This window comes from Paroedura picta, chromosome 5 (assembly GCF_049243985.1).
Source record: "Paroedura picta isolate Pp20150507F chromosome 5, Ppicta_v3.0, whole genome shotgun sequence".
Lineage (NCBI taxonomy): Eukaryota > Metazoa > Chordata > Lepidosauria > Squamata > Gekkonidae > Paroedura > Paroedura picta.
This window is the reverse complement of record NC_135373.1, coordinates 118,524,116-118,550,351: the sequence shown is the minus strand read 5'-3', so window position 1 is coordinate 118,550,351 and position 26,236 is coordinate 118,524,116. Positions and strand designations below refer to the sequence as shown.

General features: G+C 48.4%; 1 protein-coding gene across 2 annotated transcripts in view; it reads right to left on the bottom strand.

The window, feature by feature from the left end:
- PDE3A (phosphodiesterase 3A) overlaps positions 1–26,236 on the bottom strand; it is a 273,848-nt gene that overhangs the window by 145,659 nt on the left and 101,953 nt on the right. The window contains exon 1 of one of the 2 annotated variants that reach the window (XM_077340140.1): positions 13,864–13,886. The exons of the other annotated variant lie outside the window; for it this stretch is intronic. The gene's annotated coding sequence lies outside the window, so the exon portion shown is untranslated. Of the gene's footprint in view, positions 1–13,863; positions 13,887–26,236 lie in introns of those variants that run through there. 2 annotated transcript variants of the gene reach the window in all.

The following is a 26,236-nucleotide window of genomic DNA, read 5'->3' as shown; positions in this document are numbered from 1 at the left end:
CAACAGACGAAGCTGCTTCACGTTGAATCCTGGAGGATCAGTAAATGCAAGAAAAATACCTCCTGGAGGATTGAGACACAAGCCACTGTGAGCCAGGCTCCACCGAAATCTTCTGTCCCGACATTTGCTAATGCTGCTGAAGAAAGTCATGAAACAGGCTTTCTTTGCACTGAATTCCTGTTCAGCACGCATTATGGAGCATTTTTCCTCTGGCTTAGCAGGGATTGGAAATAAACAGGACTCAAAATTCTTGATTAACAACTTAAGTGTGTTAGAGTCCAGTGGCACCTTTAAGACCAGCAAAGATTTATTCAAGGCGTGAGCTTTCGAGTGCAAGCACTGAGTGTCACATTTGTGTGTTCAACCTGAAGCGTCTTAAAGGCGAGTGCCTTTTATTGTTTCGATTGTCTGATCTCAGGAGCTGATACAACTGAAAGATAGAGACAGAAGAAAGAAAGGGGCGGGGGAACAGTCGGTACGTGCCGAGTTCCTCACCTCGGAGAACATTGTCTGGGTCCACAATGGGTGCTGGGAACCCATGCGCTTTCAAGGGCAAGAAAGCGACATTTTTTAAACAGAGGCTGGAGAGCCATCTGACAGAGAGGCTGATTCTGTGAAGGCTCAAGGGGTTGGCAGGTGACAGTGGATGAGCGAGAGGGTTGTGAGTGTCCTGCACAGTGCCGGGGGTTGGACTAGATGACCCAGGAGGTCCCTTCCAACTCTATGATTCTATGATTCTATCAGTCCTGGTTATGTTTCTGAGGCTCTGGTGATGTTGAGATCCACCACGAGACTCGCTGCCACCTTTCGGCACGTAGGACTGATGCAAACATTTTGGCTGCAGGAGGCTGTGCTGAAATCCAAGCCGGCAACTGCGCTATCTCCGAGCTTGGTCATCGGCCTGGAAATTCCTGGCTGTTATGGCAACGTGGCTGTCCAAGTTCCAGAGCAGCAGTGGGATTTGAGAGACAGTCTGCCCCAACCCGCCACCTCCGGCCTCCTTTCCAGGCCTGTGCCTTTTTTCCTTCTAATGATTGTCGGTATTATTATTATTATTATTGAATTTATTACCCGCCACTCCCTTGCGGCTCGTGGCGGGTTACAACAGTATAAAACCCCATAAAATACATTAAAAAACCAATTAACATATCAATAGTTAATAACTACCTGGCAAGAGCGGCTAATCGACTACCCATCCCCTCCCCTAGCAAGTGGAGAGGGGATACTGCTGGTACCCGTCTCTAATCCCAATCCTCAGGTCCCGGGGGGCATAGATGTTAAGCCTGGCCTCAACCGTAAACCTGGCGGAAGAGCTCCGTCTTGCAGGCCCTGCGGAATGATGGAAGATCTTGCAGGGCCCGCAGCTCTCCCGGGAGCTCATTCCACCAGGCAGGGGCCAGGACCGAGAAGGCCCTGGCCCTGGTCGAGGCCAGGCGTGCTTCCCTAGGGCCGGGGACGACCAATAGATTTTCTCCCGCAGAACGTAAAGCCCTACGGGGGGCATAGGGCGATAAGCGGTCCCTCAGGTATGTGGGTCCCAACTCGCGTAAAGCCTTGAAGGTTAAAACCAAAACCTTGAACCGGATTCGGGCAGCAATTGGCAACCAGTGCAGCTGCCTCAACACTGCCTGGATATGGGCCCTCCAAGGTGTACCAGTTAGTATAGGCAGGAAAGAGAAGGAAATAGTACACAATGACCTGTTCTAGGGAGACTGAACATTTACTTGATTCTATTTTAACTTCATTTATACCCAAGAGGGCCAAACCGTGGTTCTTCAGATGAACTGGTATGACGTTGGCAGGGGCTCATGGGAACTGTAGTCCATGAACATCCGGGGGAGCCTCAGTTTAGCCACCCCGATCTATACCCTGTCTTTCTTGCCAAGAAGAGCAGCTTGCATCCTTCTCCTCTCCTCCCTTTTGTCTTCACAACAGTCCTGTGAGGTAGGTTAAGCCAAGAGTGGGTGAATGGCTCCAGAACCCCTAGGGAGTTTTGTGGTAGAGTGAGGATTCGAACCAGGGCCCGGTGCTTGAACCGCCATGCCACAGGGGCTCTCAACGCACCCGGACGTTGACTGCGAAACTGAGCAGCAGAAACCAAAGAAAGCTCCCAGATTTAAAATAAGTGTAAAACCACAAATGAAGCCTGCGTCCCTCGCCAAAAGCCTTCTGGGGAGGACAATCCTCTCGATGTTAGTCACAGCAAGGGCCAATTGTGTGGTAAAAACATGCGGCTTTCTCCTCGCAGAAGAAGTCACAGATACAGGAAATCGTTTCTTGAAGAGAGCTCCGCCACCTCCCACCCCCAAAAAACCCTTCCCTGAGGTGGGCCGTGAACCTCCGATACAGCAATTTGTTTTTTTCCCAAAATGCATAACTGTGCTGTTTCCTCTTGCATGCTTTGCAGACCCTTCTGGACAATATGTAGCCGACAACCCTGCAAACACAGCCCAACTGTATTCCAGTAACATTGTGTAAGCCACCTTGAACCCCAGGGAAGAAGAAGAAGAAGAAGAAGAAGAAGAAGAAGAAGAAGAAGAAGAGGAGGAGGAGGAGGAGGAGGAGGAGGAGGAGGAGGAGGAGGAGCTGGCTTTTATACCCCGCTTGTCACTGCCCAAAGAAGTCTCAAAGCGGCTTACAATTGCCTTCCACTCCTCTCCCCACAATAGACATCCCGGGAGGTAGGTGAAACTGAGAGAGCCCTGAGAGAACTGCTCTGTGAGAACAGCACCATCAGGGCTGTGACAAGCCCAAGGTCACCCAGCTGGCTGCATGAGAAGAAGCAGAGAATGAAACCCAGCTCACCAGGTTAGAAGCCACTGCTTTTAACCACCAAACCACGCTGGCTATCCCTCTGGCTACAGCAGATCCAGAGTGGGAAAATGTAGGGATGGAGCATCGCGGGGACAAGGCTACGGAGCCCACCCTCCGAGACATCCATTTCCTCCAGGGAAACTGATCTCTGTAGTCCGGAGATGAGCTGCAATTCCAATGGTTATAAGTTTGTGATGTATTTATTAATATAACAGCATTTCACTGATTGAGGATTTAGAGAGACTTGTTGTGGTTTCTAAATTGCTACGAGGGACTCAAATCTAGCTGTTCTACTGAAGCCGACATGAATACATTCAAAGGAGTTGTGTCAAGACATAAGAAGGGCCCTGCTGGATCAGACCAATGGTCCATCCAGTCCAGCGTCCTGTCTCACACAGCGGTCAGTCAGTTCCTCAGAGGGGTTGAGGCCTTCCCCGGATGTTGCCTGTTGGTTCCGGGATTCAGAGGCTGGGTGCCTCTCAATGTGAACATTCCCCTCAGCCACCAGGGTTAATAACCATTGCTAGAGTCATCTTCCATGAATGTATTTAATCCCCTTGGAAGGTTATTTATTCCTGTGGCCATCACTACATCCTCCGGCAGCGAATTCCACATTTCATTCCCTCTCTGTATAAAGTGGTATTTCCTTTAGCCTGCCCTGAACCTACTGCCCATCAGCTTCTAGTTCTAGTACTTCGTGAAAGAAAAATTCCTAGCATAGAGTTTGTCTTTTGCACTGGTGCAACACACCGGATTGATGCTTTTGCTGAGCCATCCACGACGCCCCCAAGATCTTTTCCCCCTCCCGTTTTCAAAATAAAATGACTTTTTTTTTCTTGTCTGCTCACCACCCTGAAAACCGAATAGGACAAATGTTATGAACTCTTTACTCAACTTAACAGAGAGGTAAAACTTGTATGATTTCATTTCCTGATACTTGAAACCTGTGCGATACAGATCAAAATATTATTTGTGTGAGTAAAAACGCACACATACATACAGTGATTTCTTTTTTTTTTAAATTTAAGTGCTGGTTCTCATATACACGGTCACACCGATTTCCCACAATTCCTCTCCGAGAACTTGGAAGAGCCCTCCAAAAAGGGGCCAGGATCCTGTACCGATCAGTTTGGTCAGGGGAGGGCACTGTTGGAGACGGAAAAAATGTCAGGAAATCTGGGCTTTCATGCTCACACCAACAAACAAGATTTGCCCTCTCTCCTCTTTCTGCCTCCTGCATTTATTGAGCCAGCGAGAACGGCAGAACATCAATTTGTTAAGCTGGTAACGTCGCCAGTGAATTACTACAGTGGGGCTTAGCCCAATTTCCCGCTGCTTTAAACCAGACTCCAGTCCTTGCTGCTCCCTCCCCTTCCCCTCCTCTCCGACTTTTCGGGGCACGTTGGTCCATGGAAACTCCAGCCCCTGCAAGGGCAACTCACTAAAAAGAACAAAGGGTATTTATAGCTCCGAGTCAAGAAAGGTGGAAACCTCGGGCGGGCGCTGCAGCCACTGTGACCCTTCCCAGGGAATGTCAGCCTAAACGGGACGCACCGCGTAGATTCCTCGGGTCCCAAAGGCCGGCTGGAGAGAGAGCACAGCCAGATGGAAAGTCGAAGCAGATGCACTCACCAGCAGCCGGTGTGTCCAAAGCTCTTCCCTGCTGGTTACCTCCAATAGTTTCTCATTTCAGTGGCTGGAGGGGGATGGGGGTGCTGGAGGGGGGCCTGCAGAATTTTTGGCAGACAGATCTAGGGTGGGCACCAATAATGTAATGTCCTTTCGCTTGCCTGTTGGGCAGTAGAGCCAGCTTGGTGGAGGGGTTAGGCGTGCGGACTTCTGATCTGGTGAGCCCCGTTTGATTCCCCGCTCCCCCACATGCAGCCAGCTGGGTGACCTTGGGCTCACCACGGCACTGATAAAACTGTTCTGACCGAGCAGGAATATCAGGGCTCTCTCAGCCTCACCTACCTCACAGGGTGACTGTTGTGGGGAGAGGAAAGGGAAGGCGAATGTAAGCCACTTTGAGCCTCCTTCGGGTAGGGAAAAGCGGCATATAAGAACCAATTCTTCTTCTTCTTCAGTAATCTCAGGGCTCTCTCAGCCTCACCTCCCTCACAGGGTGTCTGTTGTGGGGAGAGGAAGGGAAGGAGAATGTAAGCCCCTTTGAGACTCCTTTGGGTAGACAAAAATGTCATATAAGAACCAACTCTTCTTCTGCTTCAGTAATTTCAGGGCTCTCTCAGCCTCACCTCACCTCCCTGTGGTGGGGAGAGGAAGGGAAGGAGAATGTAAGCCCCTTTGAGACTCCTTTGGGTAGACAAAAATGTCATATAAGAACCAACTCTTCTTCTGCTTCAGTAATTTCAGGGCTCTCTCAGCCTCACCTCCCTGTGGTGGGGAGAGGAAAGGGAAGGCGATTGGAAGCCCCTTTGAGGCTCCTTCGGGTAGAGAAAAGCGGCATCTAAGAACCAACTCTTCTTCTTCAGCATTTATTTGTTTATTTGTTTGTTTGCTTATTGGCTGTCAAGTTGCAGCTGACTTCTAAGGGGTGGTTATCTAGGGTCATCTAGTCCAACCCGCTGCATAATGCAAGAAATGTATTTATTTGTTTCTTTTATTATTAAATTTATATATCCCGCCACTCCCAGTAAACCGGCTCGTGGCAAGTAACAGTTGATAAAACCCCAGAACAATAAAATCCCATTAAAATCCCAAAACACAACTACCTGACACGCACAATGACCCCAATTCCATGCCCCCAAAAAATCCCTGGCCAGTCTGGCCTGGAAGAAATTCGCCTTCCGACCCCAAAGTTGCTATTGGCATTTCCCTGGGCACGCAAGGAAGGGCTACAAGAGCTAAGCATGGACGTTGTATTTATTGTTTTATAATTTTAAACTCTGTGTAATTTACCTGTGCTGTGAGCCGTTTTTCGGGTATGGAGGAATATTGATTGATTGATTGATTGATTGATTGATTGATTGATTGATTGATTGATTGATTGATTTAGAAGGTCTGGCACACCTTCAAGAACCCCTCTCCGTCACTGTGTGGGCTCTCCAGATGTCCATGGACTACAATTACCATGAGCCCCTGCTGCCAGCAGGGGCTCATGGTAATTGTAGTCCATGGACATCTGGAGAGCCACCGTTCTTGAGAGTGGGAATGTTCCACAAACCAACTCCCCCCTATTTGAAAATGTCGAGCCCCTAATACGGAAGCCTGTTTCCTGCTGCACGCAGGACGCTGGAACGCCCTCCCTGAAGGAAGTACACCTGACCACACAAAGAAAAGCCAGTGCGCTGTGATACCTGCAGTGTTGGCCCAGGATCCTGGGTTCAAATCCCCCACTCTGGCCCCAGGTCACCCGGCAAGCTTCCTAGCATTCCCACCTTTTCAGCCTACATCCTAAAGGGGTTGTGAGGAAGGAGAAAGATGCCTTCTGCTCTCAGCTCCGTGGAGGCTGGGCAGTATAAAAGTGTACTTAAAGGCTTCTCCAAGGTCAGTTTGCCATTTGACAAATGCTTGGCTTCCAAAAAAGCCTGCTTCGGTGAAAACACGCCTGCTATGCGGGGCTGGCATTACTTTCTGCTACTGCCGCATCAACCCCGGACGTGCGTAGCGTGTTTTTGAAACATGTAATTTAATCTAGAAAGGTTGCCCTGGATGTCTAACGGCACAGAAGGCAATTGACAGTGATTTTTATAAATCCATAAAAGGAATGCACTCCGCCGGGCCTGATTGGAAGGACGTGAGCAAATTGTGCCGTGACCCGGATCGGCCAGCCTAGCCCAACTCCATCAGCTTTCAGAAGCTAAACAGGCTCAGGCGTGCTTAAGTATCTAGATCGGAGACCACTAAGGCAGACCCAGGTGGCCACGCAGAGAGTGGCAAACCACTTCTGAATGACTAAATGACTCTTGCCCTGAACACCCTACACAGGGGTGGCCAAACGGTGGCTCTCCAGATGTCCATGGACTACAATTACCATGAGCCCCTGCTGGCAGCAGGGGCTCATGGTAATTGTAGTCCATGGACATCTGGAGAGCCACCGTTTGGCCACCCCTGCCCTGCAGGGTCGCCGTCACTTGGCCGCAACTTGACGGCAATCATTTTAGCCAGCTTGGTGGAGTGGTTAAGAGCGGCGGCCCCCTAATCCGGAGAGCCAGGCTTGATTCCCTGCTCCTCCGCATGCAGCCAGCTGCTCCAGCCACATGCAGCCTCCGGCTAGTCGCAGTCCTGCTAAAGCTGTTCTCACAGAGCCGTTCTGTCAGGGCTCTCTCAGCCCCACCCACGCCACAGGGGGTCTGCTGAGGGGGAAAGGAAAAGAACGCGATTGTTTGCCGCTTTTGAGACTCCTCTAGATCATAAAAAGCGGAGTATAAAAAAACTCTCTTTTTTCCTTCTGTTCCTTTAGAACAGTGGTCCCCAACCTGCGGGCTGCGGCCCGGTGCCGGGCCACAAAGGCCATGGCGCCGGGCTGCGGCTTCCTCTCCCCCCCCCCCCCGCAGTAAAAAACTTCCCAGGCCGCAAGCTTGCGGCCCGGGAAGCTTCTTACTGAGGGAGGGCGGGAAGAGGAAATCAGGGCCGCACCCGCACATCGCGCACGCGCGAAAGTGCCATGCGCAGCCGAATCGCGCATGTGCGGCACTTTTGTGCATGCGCGCATGCGCAAAAGTGCCGCACATGCGCGGTTTTGGCCGCGCATGATGCATTCGCGCATGCGCGGGGCGCGGGCGCGGGGCGCTGCCCTGCCGGTCCCCAGCCTCAGAAAGGTTGGGGACAACTGCTTTAGAAGCAAAGGCAGGAGGCTGCCTCCTCTCCGGTCAGGGCTCAGAGGAGACCAGCGAACATCAATTCATTTCCCGTGACGTATGAATGTTCCCTAACGCACTGCTTGGGCCTTGTTGCTGCAAGGTATACGGCGGCACGACCCACAACGTGCGGCGTCCTCCGACATGCTCGGATGTACAGCAGACTTTATAAAAAATTGCTCGCAGGCTCTCGTGGCGGCTACAGCTTCACTTATTATCTTCAAAGTTTTGTGACCTAGAAAGGAGATGCGTTGCATGAATGATACGTGCAGAATCCGGAGGGGATGAAGCGTCACTGTGCTATTTATACCTATGGGCCGGAGCAAAACGGGGAGCTGGTAATAACTTTGTACTCCGTTTAACGGCCGCATCCCCTACGTAGACGCCGGCAGGTGCTGTCCGAGTTGCAAGAAAGGCAAATCCATTCTCGGGCTGGATCAACAGAGGTGTCGCAGCCAACTTTCAAAAGGTCACAGTCCCGCTGTATACCGCGTTGGTCTGACCCCACCGGGAGTCCTGAGTGCAGTTATGGGGGCCTCACTTCAAAAAGGGTGTGGGTAGAATGGAGAGGGGGCAGAGGAGAGCGACGAGGATGATCCAGGGTCTGGGGACCAAGCCCTGTGAGGAAAGGCTGAAGGATTTGCGAATGTGCAGCCTGGAGAAGAGGAGGCTGAGAGGGGACAGGATGGCTCTCTTGAAGGATTTGAAAGGTTGTCACTTGTTGGGGTGGCAGGGAGTGGTTCCTGTTGGCAGCAGCGGAGAGGACCCACAGGAATGGGTTTAAACTACATGTATATTGGCTAGATATCAGAGAGGGAAAATTCACTCAGAGCACTTCAGCAGTGGAACTGGCTACATAAGGAGTTGGTGAGCGTCCACTCACTGGCTGTCTTCAAGCGTTGGCTGGATAAATACTTATCTTGGATGCTTCAGGCTGATCCTGCATGGAGCAGGGGGATGGACTCAATAGACTAGGGCAGAGTCTGCACTTACTTTGTTTATTCCTTTGTCAATCCTGTTGAATTCAGATCGATTTGAACTCGGGTCTTCCTCTTCCTCCCCCTCCCCATTAAAACAGAAAAGTGTTCTGCACATGTTAGGGTAGTTCAGAAGGGGGGGGGAGCCACACACAGCCAAGCACAGCCTCTTTCTTTTTTTTCTTGAAGGGGAGGGAGAGGATCGAGGAAGGCAGAGGAGGGAGAAAAAAATCCAAGACCGACAGAAGTTGAGAGAAATTAGGGGCTTCTCCTTTAAGGCAAGCTTGTCACATGAGCAGCTTTGGCCAATCAGGGGTTCTCCACCACAGAGCAGAGCCCAGATTCAGAACAGCCTGCTTTCTCAACCCGATTCTTAAAATATTGAGGGTTAAAAGCACTCTAAGATATCACACAATAAAAGTAGGGTCACTCCGGATCAATCCTGCTTGTTGCAGAAGGAAAATTAAAATCACCCAAAATCAAAACGGAAATCACATTCTGTGTAGACAGCAGGGACTGAATTGACCTGAGATTGGAATAAAAGCTCCGTGCAGTTTATACCCAGATGACCTGTTATGTCCCCTTCCAACTCTATGATTCTATGATTGCTCCCAGTGTCTCCATTAATTCTCTACTCACCTATTCCAAGACCCACAAGAAAAGGAGGGGTGACTCTCAGCATTTCTAGGAATGCTTTGTCACGGCAAACACTAGGAACAGTATCTAAAATTGCCGTAGGACTTAAGCAGAGAACCGAAGGGTGCCAGGTGAGGAGATGCTATAAAATTGCAGTCAAAGCACAATCTCAAGTCAAGTTTGGAAGTAATTGCTCTGCCCAGATTCATCCGTTTTCATTTATATCCCTCTCTTCTCCCAAACTGAATACATCATTCTCCTCACTCTCTGTTTTATACTCACAACAGCCCTGTAAGGGAGGCTAGGCTAGCAAGCTTCCATGGCAGAGTGAAGATCAGGAATTCTCAGAACCTATTCCAGCCTTTCTCAACTTTCTTACCGTTGAGAAAACCCTGAAACATGGATAGGAAGGAGGAAGTCCTGTCTATCCTGGCTGGATCTCATCAGACTCTGCAATTTAAGCATCTCCTTGTTAATACTTGGCAGGGACACCACCAAGGAAGTCCAGGGCCATGACGCAGAGGTAGGCAATGGCAAACCGCCTCCGAATGCCTCTTGCATTGAGAACTCAAGTCCCCATAAGTCATGATGGCCCTTTCCACCACCATCACAGAAAAGGCCTTGCACTCCCAACAGACTCACTTCCTGGAAGGAGAGGACCAGTAGCATGTTCTTACTTGCAACTTTTGCAGCTCCAGAGAGATTAGGCTAGAAAGATCTTTGACAGCTCTAGAGATGCGGGGCAACCAGGGGAAGGGGGGGGGGGGTAGGGCATCTTAAACTTGCTTTGAGAACCCCAACTAAATCCCCTGTTGGGATTTAGAAGAAGAAGGAGAAGGAGAAGGAGAAGGAGAAGGAGAAGGAGAAGGAGAAGGAGAAGGAGAAGGAGAAGGAGAAGGAGAAGGAGAAGAAGAAGAAGAAGAAGAAGAAGAAGAAGAAGAAGAAGAAGAAGAAGAAGAAGAAGAAGAAGAAGAAGAAGAAGAAGAAGAAGAAGAAGAGTTGGTTCTTATATGCCGCTTTGAGACTCCTGGTTGAAGAAGAAGAAGAAGAAGAAGAAGAAGAAGAAGAAGAAGAAGAAGAAGAAGAAGAAGAAGAAGAAGAAGAAGAAGAAGAAGAAGAAGAGTTGGTTCTTCTATGCCGCTTTTCCCTACCCGAAGGAGGCTCAAAGCAGCTTACAGTCACCTTCCCTTTCCTCTCCCCACAACAGACACCCTGTGGGGTGGGTGAGGCTGAGAGAGCTCTGATATTCCTGCTCGGTCAGAACAGCTTTATCAGTGTTGTGATGAGCCCAAGGTCACCCAGCTGGCTGCATGTGGGGGAGTGCAGAATCGAACCCGGCATGCCAGATTAGAAGTCCGCACTCCTAACCACTACACCAAACTGGCTTAGTTGGGTTAGTGTTAGGGTAATGCCCAAACAGAGAGGCAAGGAGAGGGAGGCTGCAATCCAAAAGACACTGTCCAGGGCATAAATCCCTTGGAACAAAAGGAGATTTAATTCCGAGTAGACCTGTTTAAGACTGTTTCGATTCCCCCCAGCCCGGCCACTGTTTGCGATTTTCCCGGATCCCGTTTCTGCACTTCTACGCTCTTTCTCAGGCCTCAAAGCGAGGATCCTTGGCCGAGGGCAAAACCATCCGAGCGAACGCCCCTTACCAAAGGCGAGCTGAAGAACGTGCCAAGCCAGTTACCGAGCGGTTTTACGAGGAACAGTGAAACTTCTCAAGGAACTTAAGGAGCCCCTTGCAATCATTAACAAAGCTGGTATCTTTACGGCTCCCAGAGAAACAAGAGTCAGATTGGAGTTTATTTTAAAATATTAACAGCCCCGTCCTCGAGCCAAACATGGGGTTTTTCTCCCCAGCTCACCTCGTTATTTTTTTATTCACTGTTTCCATTACACAGGATACGCCCCTCCTCCCAAATCCAGCCTCTCCCCCTCCATGTTCTCGAGTGCCTCGGTGGAGGTGAAATATCCACATTCTGTGCTTTCTACAATGGATGTTTCCAGGCCAAAGGATCTATTCCCTTTTCGAAGGGAGACGCGGACATCTGGAGAGAACAGTCACAGAATCACAGAATCACAGAGTTGGAAGGGGCCACACAGGCCATCTAGTCCAACCCCCTGCTCTACGCAGGATCAGCCCTAAGCATCCTAAAGCATCCAAGAAAAGTGTGTATCCAACCTTTGCTTGAAGACTGCCAGTGAGGGGGAGCTCACCACCTCCTTAGGCAGCCTATTCCACTGCTGAACTACTCTGACTGTGAAAAACCTTTTCCTGATATCTAGCCTATATCGTTGTACTTGAAGTTTAAACCCATTACTGCGTGTCCTCTCCTCTGCAGCCAGCAGAAACAGCATCCTGCCCTCCTCCAAGTGACAACCTTTCAAATACTTAAAGAGGGCTATCATGTCCCCTCTCAACCTCCTTTTCTCCAGGCTGAACATTCCCAAGTCCCTCAACCTATCCTCATAGGGCTTGGTCCCTTGGCCCCAGATCATCTTCGTCGCTCTCCTCTGTACCCTTTCAATTTTATCTACGTCCTTCTTGAAGTGAGGCCTCCAGAACTGCACACAGTACTCCAGGTGTGGTCTGACCAGTGCCGTATACAATGGGACTATGACATCTTGTGATTTTGATGTGATGGCTCTGTTGATACAGCCCAAAATGGCATTCGTCTTTTTTACCGCTGCATCACACTGCCTGCTCATGTTTAGCTTACAATCCACAAGTACCCCAAGGTCTCGTTCAGCCCCTGAAGTCTGCTGGGGGACCGACCAGATGATGCTATGTGTCATGGGAAGATTGCCACTGTTGCTTCCTAACTGTGAGTGGGACTACGTTTTATATTTTCTTCTCCCTTAAGGAATCTCAAAGTGGCTTTACAATCACCTTCCCTTCCTCTCGCCACAACAGGCACCTTGTGAGGAAGGTGGAGCTGAGAGAGCTCTGAGAGAACTGTGACTGGCCCAAGGTCACCTAGCTGGCTGCATGTGGAGGAGGAGTGGAAAATCAAACCCAATTCTTCAAATCAGAGCCCACCACTCTTAACCACTAGACCACACTGCCTCCCAGGGTGCCAAGGGGGAAGGTGTTGTAGTCTGATTCGGCAAGGCGGTCCCCATGTTTCCCCTCCACCCCTGCCTTCAGTATGGCTCCTAAATCGCTAAAGACAGAGCTGAAAGCCAAAGAATGAATGAATGTTCCTGGCAGTTTGGCAAGCCAGCGTGAGACAGTAGCTGGATCATAAATAATGCCACTAGCCCATCTGTTCACATATGCCTAAGATTATGATGTCTCTGGTCTTAAGCGACGGATTTTTCCAAACTGTTTTCAGAGGAACCTCAGAGTCCCTTGGAGGTTTACTGCGGTGGCACCGTGGGAAAACAAAACTGCTAGCAGCTCACAAGATGTCAGACAAATCCAACAACTTGCCTGTCGTTACCCATGTTCTGCTGCAAGTTAAGGAGGGTGCCGACTAGAACAGAGGTCCTCAATCTTGTTGAGCTGCAGGAGATCTGGGAGTATAAAAAAGGAAGTGAACCTCAAAAGGGACGAAAAACACGGGTCAGGAACTAGGGGTTCATGGCAGCGGCCACCTTTTTGGACTTGGAGAGGAAACACTGGGTTCCCCCACAAAAGAGAACCAGTTTGGTGCAGTGGTTAGGAGTGCAGACTTCTAATCTGGCATGCTGGGTTCAATTCTGTGCTCCCCCACATGCAGCCAGCTGGGTGACCTTGGGCTCGCCACGGCACTGATAAAACTGTTCTGACCAAGGAGGAATATCAGGGCTCTCTCAGCCTCACTCACCTCACAGGGTGTCTGTTGTGGAGAGAGGAAAGAGAAGGAGACTGTAAGCTGCTTTGAGACTCCTTTGGGGTAGAGAAAAGTGGCATATAAGATCCGACTCTTCTTCTTCTTCAAAAAGGGCAGGATGGGACAATAGAGCAAATTGCAAACCCAGCATTCTGTTTAAGAGGCATTTATGCTTAGATGATACTCCCTGGGCTTCTTTGAGAAACCCCAGAAACATTCTTCAAGCTTTGAAAAAACCCCAAAGTGGCACAATCGTGCAGAATATGATTGGGAAGCTTAGCTGTGGACATGCCTACCCGGGGCTCCTCCCCTCCCCACCCCCTCCAGGCCCATCATTGGCCATTAGGGGAGGGAGGGGGCACCCGATAAATGTTTAACCAATTTTAAAAATATATATTTAAAATAAAATAACTCCCACACATTCACGAAACTCTGGTTGGGAAAGCTTGATCTACCGGCTAGTTACCAAAGCCTCAGCAACCCTGCCAGAAAAACAGGTGAAAACTGAGGAACGTGCATGTACTCATTAGTGCGCCATGTTTAGAAATGCCTTCTCAGACCCCTTGGTCTCTCCACATCAGGCCCCCTTTTACTCCCAGTCCCCCACAAACAGCGTTTCAGAAACACCCTACAAGCTGTTCAAACCAGACTTCACTTCCCTGGACATTTTCTCTCATGCAACACTATTTGCAACCAGAAAACGTGCAACGGGTTCCTGCTCCACGTTTCCCATTGGCGACAGAGTTCACGGGGGAGATTTAGCTGAGGGATTAGCATCACTGGATGGCTTTGGCCACTCACCTGGAGAATACAGCCCTTCACAAAGCAGGCCAGCTGTCTGAGCCACTTGATTGGCAGAACTTGCGTGACCTCACAGAAGGGCAGCTTGCTCTGCGGGTAGCCAAGGCTGAAGTGCTCGGTCCCATCAGGCACCGCTCTAGTCATCTTTATTCCTTTCAGGTCTGGTGAGGCCCCCTGGTGGCTTTCCACCCGGTCTTTCCCGGCAGGCTTCGTTGTGCGAATTTTTCCACCGGCTGCCTCTTGTTTCCTAGCGTCCCCTCGCTCCAAAGCGCGCAGACCTTTCCTCCGAGCTCGCCCACCTCCTCCGCGGCATCTGACCCAAGAAACGTGGGTATCCTCAGTACCCCGTGGCACCTTACGTACCTCAAGCCAACAAGCCAGGGAGAGGCAGTGAAAGCAAGGATTTGAACGCTGCTGGTCTTCTAAGCACCTAAAAGCGATCTCGCCACTGAGTCCCTTTCGGACATAACCGCCCGTCACAGAAAACAGGCTGACTGTGAGCAAAAATAGGAGCGGGGTGTGTGTTTTCATGGGTTTATCAGTGGCCTGACCGGCCTTGGAGAGGTAATTCACAACTGGGATGGCAAATCACATTCACCTAGGATAGCTCTGCAGCCTGGGTAATAAATGTGTTCTTCCCTCCATTGCCCTACCTTCCCACCTGTAAAATAAGGGGAAGCCACAGCCTTCTGGTAATCTCCCAGTTGACACAACTTCAATAGGAAGGCCATAAAGTCGGCCCGGGAGCAGATAAGATAAGGCTTCCATGTAGACAATGATGTTTCAAAACATATTGTTCCCTCCTGCTAAGCCAGGGCACTAAACAAACGGAGTGTCTGTTGATATTCCGCTATCGGGTGCTGATTTCTACCACCATATAAGCATTCCTTTGAGTGTTGTGTAAGCAATGGAGGCGATTGGGCGACGGCTCTCCTTCATTTGCACTTGAAAGGCAAACGGCCTGCTGGAGTTTAATCCTCTCCCTGTGGGTTGGTTTCATTTACCCGAAAAGAAGGAAAAAAAAAGTGTTTCAAAGGATGTAACGTACACTTACTTTGTTCAGTGATCCAAGGAGATCCCTCGGCTTGTTAACCAAACAGACATCAAATAAGGAAACGGCCGCTGGGGGCCGAGCAAGCACCCGTGTGTTAATCACCAGTCTCACGGACACAAGAGCGGACCTCATGCCAGCTTCAAAGCAGGGCTCCCCTGCCCGAATGTTACCCTGCCATTGCCACGGTACGGTGAGGCAAGACCCCTAACTGAGTCTTTCTCAACTTTATTAGCATTGAGAAACCCCTGAAACATTCTTCAGGCTCTGAGAAACCCCAAAAGTGGCGCAATTGTGCAGAATATGGTTGGGAAGCAGAGCTGTGGATTTGCCCACTCTGGCGCCCTCCCCTTTCCATCCCCTCCAATGGCCATTTTGGGAGGGGGGGGCCAGGTGAACGTGACCACATATAGTCATATAAATCAGGGTTAGTCAACCTGTGGTCCTCCAGAGGTTCATGGACTACAATTCCCATGGGAATTGTAGTCCATGAACATCTGGAGGACCACAGGTTGACTAACCCTGATATAAATGACCATATATGGTCATACAGATTTTAAAAATATATTTAAGAATTAATTAACTCCCTCCCATTCAGGAGACCCTTCCAAGGCCATCAAGAAACCCCAGGGTTTCACGAAACCCTGGTTGAGAAAACCTGAACTAATGAGAAGTGGATCCATTTCTGCCAAAAAAAACCCTCCATGCCACGTGCTACTCTCAAGGAATTTGCCTAAGAATGAAATAAGAGAGCACTCATTCCCAACCTGGGTTATTAGTAACCTCAAGTTTACTCCAGAGCTCCGGAGGGGGTTACTTCAGTTGTAGGAGATATAATATAATTAATATCCCCTGCAACTGGGGGATATATATAAATTAACTACATAACCAGGGGAGGAGTCAGGAGGGCAGAGTGGCTTTCTCAGGTCTTACTAGGATTGCCAGCCTCCTGCTGGTGCTTGAAGATCTCCCAAAGTTATAAATGATCTCCAAATCATACCAATCATTGTTCTTGAGGAGAACTGTTGTTTTACATAGTGGCCTTTATGACAGCTGAGATGAATGCTTCCTTGTTTTGCTCAGGCAAGGTACTGCACATGCAAAAATGAAACTAACTTCTTATTGAGTAAGCATTTTATTTTATGAGTGATGCCATGCACACTGTAAACATATGACTTTCAAGAATGTGGCAGGGAGGCATGGCCAGCTGGTTTAATTTCTGGGATTATTCAAAGCCTGAAGAATATTTTGAGGGCTACTCCAAGGTCAAAAGGTTGGGGAAAAAGCTGTAACTGAGTGTTTATTTACATTCATCATTTGTAGACCGTCTTTCTCACATGGACTCAAGGTGGATTACACATGGTGTGTCAGTGCAATAAACAAAAGAGGACACTTAATACCAAGTGCATTCGGATGCTAGAACCATCAGAAAGAACTGACACGCTGTGTAAGTATCAACACGAGAGTTTAAGCGGTATAGAAATTACACAATAGGATCCTGTGTCTAATATAATACAAAACAATATAATAAAATCAGAGTCCAGTAGCACCTTTAAGACCAACAAAGATTTATTCAAGGTGTGAGCTTTCGAGTGCAAGCACTCTTTATTAGACTATGAACTCCCTACATGACAGTGGAAATATATAGCAATATATAGCAAAAATTAATTCTGTTACATTAGTAAACTGTGTCACACATCCAAATATAGCCATATGCTAAGTCTTAGCCAAAACGGCCAATCAGTCCCTTGGAATTCAGTTGTAGTTTATAAAAACATAGGAGAAATTAAACTGTCTGTCAGTGATCAAGGGCTCTCACCCCACCATTTGCTGCTGGTCACATCTGTCTCCTTAAAAGTATGAAACATTCCTGGAAGGAAATTGCTGACAACTGTCTCATCCCAAGACCAGGAAGTAAAACTCAAAATTCCATTACATTACCATCACCTTACTGTCACATTATCACAGATAAAATAAATTGTGAGGAATGTGGATACACGAGTTAAACAAGGTTAGCATGAATAGTGAGATAAAAAACCTATGTCCTTGTTGAGTCCAGGGTATGTCATAGTTTTGAATGTTGTAATAACTTGCAGATAGTGACAGATTTTATTTTCCTGGGCTCCAAGATCACTGCAGATGGGGACTGCAGCAAAGAAATGAAAAGACGCTTGCTCCTGGGGAGGAAATATATGGCAAATCTAGACAGCATCCTAAAAAGCAGAGACATCACCCTGCCAACTAGTCAAGGCTATGGTCTTCCCAGTTGCAATATATGGCTGTGAAAGTTGGACCATGAGGAAGGCCAAGCGTCAAAGAACTGAGGCTTTTGAACTCTGGTGCTGGAGAAGACTCTTGCGAGTCCCTTGGATTGCAAGGCGAACAAACCGGTCAGTCCTAGAGGAGATCAGCCCTGACTGCTCCTTAGAAGGCCAGATCCTGAAGATGAAACTCAAATACTTTGGCCACCTCATGAGAAGGAAGGACTCCCTGGAGAAGAGCCTAATGATGGAAGCGATCGAGGGCGAAAGAAGAAGGGGACGACAGAGAATGAGGTGGCTGGATGGAGTCACTGAAACAGTCGGTATGAACTTAAATGGACTCCGGGGAATGGTAGAGGACACGAAGGCCTGGAGGATCATTGTCCATGGGGTCGCGATGGGTCGGACACGACTTCGCACCAAACAACAACAACAACAGCAACAACAATAACTTGCACTTCTGCAATCTCCCTTTCTAGCCTGTTCTTGAAGTTCCTTTGCAATAAAACTGCTACTTTCAGGTCCCTTATTCCAGGACATTCAATAAGGGACACAGTTTACTAATGTAACAGAATTAATTTTTGCTATATATTCCCACTGTCATGTAGGGAGTTCTTCGTCTGAGGAAGAGTGCTTGCACTCGAAAGCTCACGCCTTGAACAAATCTTTGTTGGTCTTAAAGGTGCTCATGGACTCTCATTTTATTGTGCTACTTCAGACCAACACAGCTACTCATTTGAATCTATCACAATACAATATAGTGATTCAGTGTGCCTCCCACACTGGCCACACCCCTATGGTTGTGGGAAAGCAGTGATTCCTGAAGGAAAGCCTTTCAAAGGAAGCCAAAATTATCACCTGGACCTGTATCACCCCTTAAATAGACCTCGGGTAGCACTTACGGTGCAAGACCTTTGCCCAGGGAACCACCATCAGCCAGAGGAAATTACACCCAATCTAGACAAACCAGTATTCTGACTCAGGGGTCAGAATAGTTGAAGGGGGTGTGGCTCAGTGGCAGAGCATCTGCCTGGCATGCAGAAAGTCCCAGGTTCAATCCCCAGCATTTAAAGACAAAAGGACCAGGCAGTAGATGATGGGAAAGACCTTTTTCTGCCCGAGACCCTGGAGAGCTGCTGCCAGTCAGAGTAGAGAATGATAGACCAATGGCAATTGAAGGCAGCTTCATGTGTTCGTGGGAGCCTCATGGGTCCTCATCCTTGCTGCCAAGTCCCTAGCAGTGACCGGCATGGCTTGGACATACAAGAAGACTACAATTCCACACAATGCTTATGCCTGGCAGTCCCACGCCTGGCCAGAAGCAGCAAGTTGTTCCAAGAAACAAAGAAGAGGTGGCCAGTGGATATTCTACAGGATCTGCAATAGGTATATACATTAGGCACTTCCTTTCCTAGCATATCTGTCAAGAAACATAAGGTGACAAAAAAAGGTGACAAGAGGAGCCAACGGAGATGCCAAATAGAAAGCTGGCAGGTTGTTCTACCACCTGGTTCCTCTTCTCCGCCGCCTTCACTCCCAGCGTGCTCACAAGACAAAATGGTATCAAGTTATCATGACTGGTCAAGATTTCTCAACTAATTATCAATAGTTAGGATCAGCCAGTCTCTGGAAGGCAGTGACTCTGCCCGATACACAGTTTTGTGTACCTCCCTACCACTCCAGTACTCCCTCGGATACAGCAAAGATTCTGGGTGTCATGGATGCATTGACCTCAAATGTGCCTTCAAGTCGCGACACACTCCTGTTGACCCCAATGCGAGAGATCAGCATAGTGCAGGGGGTTGGACTAGATGACCCAGGAGATCCCTTCCAACTTTATTATTCTGTGATACTATGAGATGTGGTTTGCTACTACCTCTATCTATCTATCTATCTATCTATCTATCTATCTATCCATCCATCCATCCATCCATCCATCCATCCATCCATCCATCCATCCATCCATCCATCCATCCATCCATCCATCCATCCATCCATCCATCATTCTACCCATCCATCCATCCATCTACCCATCCATTCATCCATCATTCTACCCATCCATCCATCCATCCATCCATCCATCCATCATTCTACCCATCCATCCATCATTCTACCCATCCATCCATCCATCTACCCATCCATTCATCCATCATTCTACCCATCCATCCATCCATCCATCCATCCATCCATCCATCCATCTACACATCCATCCATCCATCATTCTACCCATCCATCTATCCATCTACCCATCCATCCATCCATCATTCTACCCATCCATCCATCCATCTACCCATCCATCCATCCATCATTCTACCCATCCATCCATCTTGTGATTTATATACCGCTCCTCTCAGTTGCCTGTCTCGGGGAGGCTTACAAAGTCTAAAACTCAATAAAACAATGATTCACATAGATAAAACCAGGTTAAGAAGGATATAAAACCACAATTTAACACTGTTGCATCAGTCTTAATTACTGAGGTCAAGTTGTACCCAGCAAAATGTTAGCTTATTGGGAGAGGGTGGAGGAGGGAGCCAGTTCAGGCAGGGCCCTGATCTTGCTCAGGAGCTCCTCCTACCAGGCAGGAGCCAAGGCCAAGAAGACCCTATACAGCAATGGGCCAAAAAGACCCTGTCTCTGGTTGAGCTAGCTGTATTTCTCTGGGGCCAGGAATCCTCAGCTGGTTGATATTGCTCAATTGAAGAGCTCTCTGAGGAACATATTCATAAAGGCGGTCCCTCAGATATGCAGACGCTCTGCATAGCCATCTTCCTTGGTCCAATCCAAGTCCTGACCCTGCTTAGCTTCTGAGCTCTAATAAGACCAGGCTACTTTGGCTATTAGGGCTAAGTTTATCACAACACACCTCAAGCTTTGAGTAGACAATGGATTTTGTTCAGATTTAAAGGCCAGTTCAGACCCACTTGTCCTCCCTTGATGGTGCAGTCAGTGTGCAATGGGAATGGTGAATACCTCAGTGAGAACTTACATGCCCACCCCGTGTCAGCTCAAACCCAGTGCTTCCCCTTGTCCCCCATGGAAACACTTCAGCTGTTGGTTCTCAAGCACGAAGAAATGTGCATGTCTGAACCACACTGCCACAAGCTAAGCTGGATGCATGCATGACAAATGGGACTCAGGCCAGTCTGGCCATGGAACAGCACAGCTTGTTGAGCAATTGCAGCTGAGTGCCAAAAATCAATCAAAGTGAGCAGAATCCAGAATGTAGCAGTGGCAACCAACTGAGCCTGGGAACAGCATGGCTGTCAAGGGTTCAAAAGATTATGTAAACAGGCCCTCGGAGTCTGAATGATACTCCTATTTTAGGGACATTTTTTCCGCCCTCCAGATCAGATGGGCAATCTATCAAACCTGAGCTGTCTTTGTATATCTTTTGGAAGCATACCTGACTTGGATGGCCCAGGCTAGCCAGATCTTAACAGATCTTGGAAGCTAAGTAGTGCCAGCCTTGGTGAATACTTGGATGGGAGACCACCAAGTAAGTCCAGGACTGCTATGCTGAGGTGTACAATGTCAAAGCACAATGGTGTGTCTCTTGAAAACCCTATGGAAGTTCCAGAGGTAAGGTGTGACTTCATGGCACTTTCTACCCCTACTTTATCTCTTTCTATCATGGGTCCACCTGGAGCAAAATGGCGCTTTCTTGTGGATCTGGCTTCCTATATGCACGATGCTATGGGTCCCTCTCTGAGGAACTTCTGGGTGCATGATACTGCCTTCCAATGGGATGCTGGTCTTTATAGACACTCTGGTACACAGGACAACTATCAGACTAGAGCAAGTTTTCTATTGCCCCAGGAGGTTGGGCCAGAATCGGTAGGATGAAATTAATGCAGAAGAATTTTCAGCTAAACATCCGGAAGAAGTTCCTGACAGTTAGAGCGGTTCCTCAGTGGAACAGGCTTCTTCGGGAGGTGATGGGTTCTCCATCTTTGGAAGTTTTTAAGCAGAGGCTGGACAGTCATCTGCAGCTACACTCTTGCCTAAGCCCATTGGTGTCAAGGGATTTAGAAGGGTACAAGTTTGCTTAGGACTGCACTACTGTCACCTCGGCTTTTCTCATTAAGTTTTGTCAACAACTGTTACATTAACCCAGGCTTTCTCAATGTGCCTTTCATGAAACGCGGGAGTTTCTTGACAGCCCTGGAAGGGTTTCTCGAATGGGTGGGAGTTGGGTAATTTTTATATATGTTTTTTTAAATTTTGTAAACATTTATTGGGTAATATGACCATATATGGTCATGTCGACACACCGTACCCCTTCCCAAAATGGCCAATGATGGGTCTGGAGGGGGACGGAAGAGGAGAAATCCCAGGTGGGCATGAACACAGTTCTGCTCCCCAATCGTTAGTTAGTTAGTTTAGTTTGTTCGTCTTCCAGTGAATTCTCTATGCTTAAAAAGTTGAGAAAAGCTGAATTAACCCAAGGAGGCTCACTAGAGTAGCGATCCCCAACCTGTGGGCCGCAGACCACATGTGGTCCTTCGACTAATTGGAGGTGGGCCCCGAAGGATGCCTCCTCCCCCCCCCAGCCCTTTACTTCACTCCCCCAGCCCTTTACAACACACTTCATTGTTGTGGCGTGTCTGTATCTTATTTTGAAGGGATGTTTAATCATTACCATAGCGATCAGAGAGTGCTAGGGCAGTGGTTGAGAGTAGAGGAGTAAACTTCCCCCCCACACCGGGCCTCAGTAAAAGGCGTTGAGTGATCCCCGGTGAGTGGTCCCCGGCGTTGAGTGGCCCCCGGTGATAAAAAGGTTGGGGACCACTGCACTAGAGAACCTGTTTTCAGACATCCCTACAGATCTCACCCAACATTCACACAACCTGAAGGTTCGTTTCAAGCTATATAAGAGTAAGATTGAGACATTCCAAAAGGTCTCTGTGACAGTCACTGGGGATGCCTCCTGATTGAAAAAGAGGCAAGCCCAGAGCAGTGACTCACGCAGTGGCACAACAAAGAACCTGCTCCAAGACCATCCAACTGTGCATCTCCGAACTAGAAAGGATGAGACCCCCGAATCATACCCCCCACACAGAACGGGCAGAGTTAGTTCTCTCCAGCTCAGGTTGATTAGAAAGAGGCCAGAATAGAGCAGGACATCCCACAGAGAAGCTGTGGGGAGCCTTTCCTTTTTAATCCTAGCACAGTTTGAGAATTAATTACAAAGATGTCTAATGCTTCTAATGTGGATGCGGGCTGTCATTATAATGAGCCGCTAATTGTGTCTAATCCTGTTGTTATTTAGATTTTTTTTTTTTTTTGAAATGGCTCTTGAAGGATAAGCTTTGGCTTGGCCCCGGGGCACGGATTTTACGGAAAAGAAAAGCACCCGAACAGTCGAGGCCGGACTTTACTGTTCTGCAAGCAGAATGTCATCGGCGATAGCTCCTTTTCGATTAGGCTGCCTTTCAAAGGCATCTGTGAACGGTCGTACATTGCCAGCAGATACGGGAGATAAAAAACATCCCGGGAAGGCAAAAATCAATGTGGAAGAAGGGAAACGACACATCTAAAAGCCACTACGCTTTCGTGGATAATCGCTCTTCTCAATATTGCATGAGAGGCGGGACCGGCAGCTGTGTCAGGATGCCCCTCTGCCCCCGACTTTGAAACTCGCGCTCTTTCGAAGGCGTTTCATGCTGAAGCGAGCCTCAATTTGGAACCGTGGTTCACTGTGAGCCAAGCTTTGATCCTAAGCCCCGATTAACAAAACGACCTGAGCGAAACAACCCCCTTCAAAAGCTGGCATGTACATTGGCACAATTGAAAATCAGAGGAGTTCAAGGGACTGGTCTATTCTGAATCACAAACCAGCTTTTCCCTTGTCACCTTAGAGGTCTTTTCCAACTCCATGATTCTATGATTGTATGAATCTCATGGGTTTAAACCAGGGGTAGTCAAACTGCGGCCCTCCTGATGTCCATGGACTACAATTCCCAGGAGCCCTTGCCAGCATTCGCCAGCGAATGCTGGCAGGGGCTCCTGGGAATTGTAGTCCATGGACATCTGGAGGGCCGCAGTTTGACTACCCCTGGTTTAAACTACGTGTAGAACAATAATGGCTTGATATCACGGATGAAATATTCAGTCAGAGTAGATCAGCAGTGGAATGGGTTGCCTAAGGAGGTGGTGAGCTCCCCCTCACTGGTGGTCTTCAAGCAGCAGCTGGACAGATCCTTTTCCTGGATGCTTTAGATTGATCCTGCACTGAGCAGGGGGTCAGACTAGATGGCCTCTGTGGCCCCTTCCAACTCACTGTCTCTAAAATGGCTGCCTAAGCAGGTGGTGAGATACTCCTCACTGGTGGTCTTCAAGCAGTGACTGGACAGATCCGTCTCCTGGATGCTTCAGGCTGATCCTGCACTGAGCAGGGGATTGGACTAGATGGCCTCTATGGCCCCTTCCAACTCACTGACTCTAAAATGGCTGCCTAAGGAGGTGGTGAGCTACCCTTCGCTGGTGGTCTTGAAGCAGCGGCTGGGCAGATACTGATCCTGGATCTTCAAAACGAAGGAGGCTTCTCTCCAAATCAAATGTTCTGCAAGTACATGTTACAAGGCAGAGTCCCCCATAAAATTTGCTTGAAGCAACACGAGGAGAAATCCATGCAGATCTCACATAGGCACAGCTGCTGTAGACATTTCAGAGGTCGATACGGGAGAATCCAGATTTCTCAGGGCTACGTCCCGCTAACCTCGAAAGAATTCTGAAAAGCGGAACACGAACCAAAGGGACGCTGTTTTAAAATAGGAGGAAAAGGGCCTGCTGGGAGAAAAGGACCACCTATTTTTAGACTCGTGGAGCCATGGGACCCTAAAAGTGTGTGTGTCTGTGTGTGTGTGTGTGTGAGAGAGAGAGAGTATTTTACAGGGAAGCCATGCTATCTAAAAAAACCACTTTGCATTTTTAACCCACTTGACTGCTGATCTGGGAGGCGGGGATGGAAATTTCCCAGAATGGGATGTCTGCCTTCCCTGTTGGAAGGAATGGCTGGGAACATTTGTTCTGCTGCCATATGGTCTTCAGATGCACCACGCACACAGAACATGACAGGCCTCGGGCACTGCCATGGACCGCGCCGCTCCTGCAGCTATCCCAGCTCTGCCGCCCTGCCCGGCTACCAGGGTTCTGATATCAGAAGCCAGGACAGACGCCAGGCAGTCAATGGGACGATGGGCCAGGGCTGCCCAAATGGTTCTTCCCTTTTTCCCGGGTGATGATTTGTCTGTGCTGTGTTCCCTGATCTGAGGCAAATTACGGCTAGAGGAAAACTCTGGGCACAGAGTTTATTTTTCCAAATAAAGCTGCAATGTTTTTCTTTAAAAAAATAATACCATCAAAGCAAACGCCATTAGACAAACAAATGTTTATGAGTTACTGTTACAGTTCAGGTTGCAATAATTCTCTTGCTTTATTACGGTGAGGCACCACTCGGTCCAGACTCACACACACACACACACACACACACACACACACACACACACAGTCACCCAGGCTGTTTGCCTAAGCTTTATCTGCAATACAGATATCCCAGAAGCCCCTGCAAAAAAAGCCATGGCCTCACTGGGAGGGGAAGGACCAGATACTCCGGGACGAACGGCACGGTAGGTGGGAAATCTATGCTCAGGTCTCCTTGTGTTTTCTTGAAGTGTAAGAGGCAGACTTTGGGTATGGGGGGGGTGTGATTTAGAGCCGCCAACTATAACCTTGGAATTTTTGGAAATTGGGAGGTGGGGCCCGGGGAGGGCGGAGTTAGAGGGGGGCGGGAGCTCTGAAAGAATGTGATGCTTTAGGATGCTTAGGGCTGATCCTGCATTGAGCAGGGGGATGGACTAGATGGCCTGTATGGCCCCTTCCAACTCTATGATTCTATGATTCTATGATGTCACAGAGTCTACCTTCTGGCCATTTTCTTCAAGGAAATGGATCTCTGTAGCCAGGACTGCAATTGTCATTCCAGATGTCCAAGCGATAAGCTCTGGGACTCCAATATGGTACAACAAAATAATCTAATGGAGTAAACAGACACATCCAGGGAGTCCTCAATCTTCAGTTAATTCTTTAATAAGCAGAATTCTTCATCAATCCCAACATGTTTCGCTGCGTGGCTTTGTCAAGGGGCATCAAATTTCAATTTGTTTTCAACTGGGAACTTCAGGTTAGGAGAATGCTCTCTTAAACTAGAAGTAGCTGTTTGTAGAATTTTTTACAACAGTCTTTGGTTGGCTGTAATGGGATTCAGGTTAAAAACCACATATACCAGATTCTCTGTTAAGACTGTTCTTCTATAAATCGGCTGCCGCTGGATGGCCAACAAACTCAAAAACGTCCAGGCAAACATCTTTAGGATTGCAACTAGAATGCAGCAGGAGGGAACTATCTGTTTAATCCAGCAATTCACTTAAAAAATATATAATATATATATTTTAATGATCATGTGGATTAAGTTTTTGCAGGAGGAAGGGAATCTCGGAGAAATTTCCTCCTAACCCCCGTGGGTAAAAGCAGGAGGCTAAGGAATTATCGATTGTCTGCCGCTGACCGTTCACACGCTGTGCTTGTTTGATGTAATTGCAAAGTACAACAAAGAAAGCCTGCACCTCCTTGAAAAGTGGAACCAGAGCCAGCTCGGTGTCGTGGTTAAGAGTGGTGACCTCTAATCTGGGGAACTGGGTTTGATTCCCCACTCCTCCTCAGCATTCAGTCCTCAAGTCTCTCTCTGCTCAGCTAATGCTAACCAATCAGATTGCTTAGAGGTGGCCTGTCACTCAAGGCTCTGTTCCTGCAAAGAACTACTAACCCATCATGGTCCTTCAGCTGTTTGGAATGAATTTCTAAACTTTTTAGAAGTGCAATTGATCACATGCCTCATCGTTTCAGGGGGGGTCCTCACAAGCTTCTCCTGTCCAATGGGTGGAAGATGTGGGTGCACAGTACCTTTCTGTTTACAACATTTAAGCATCTTTTACCTACACACTACACTTGATCTTATACCTATATATATACACACGTCTGAACATATAAATAAACAGGA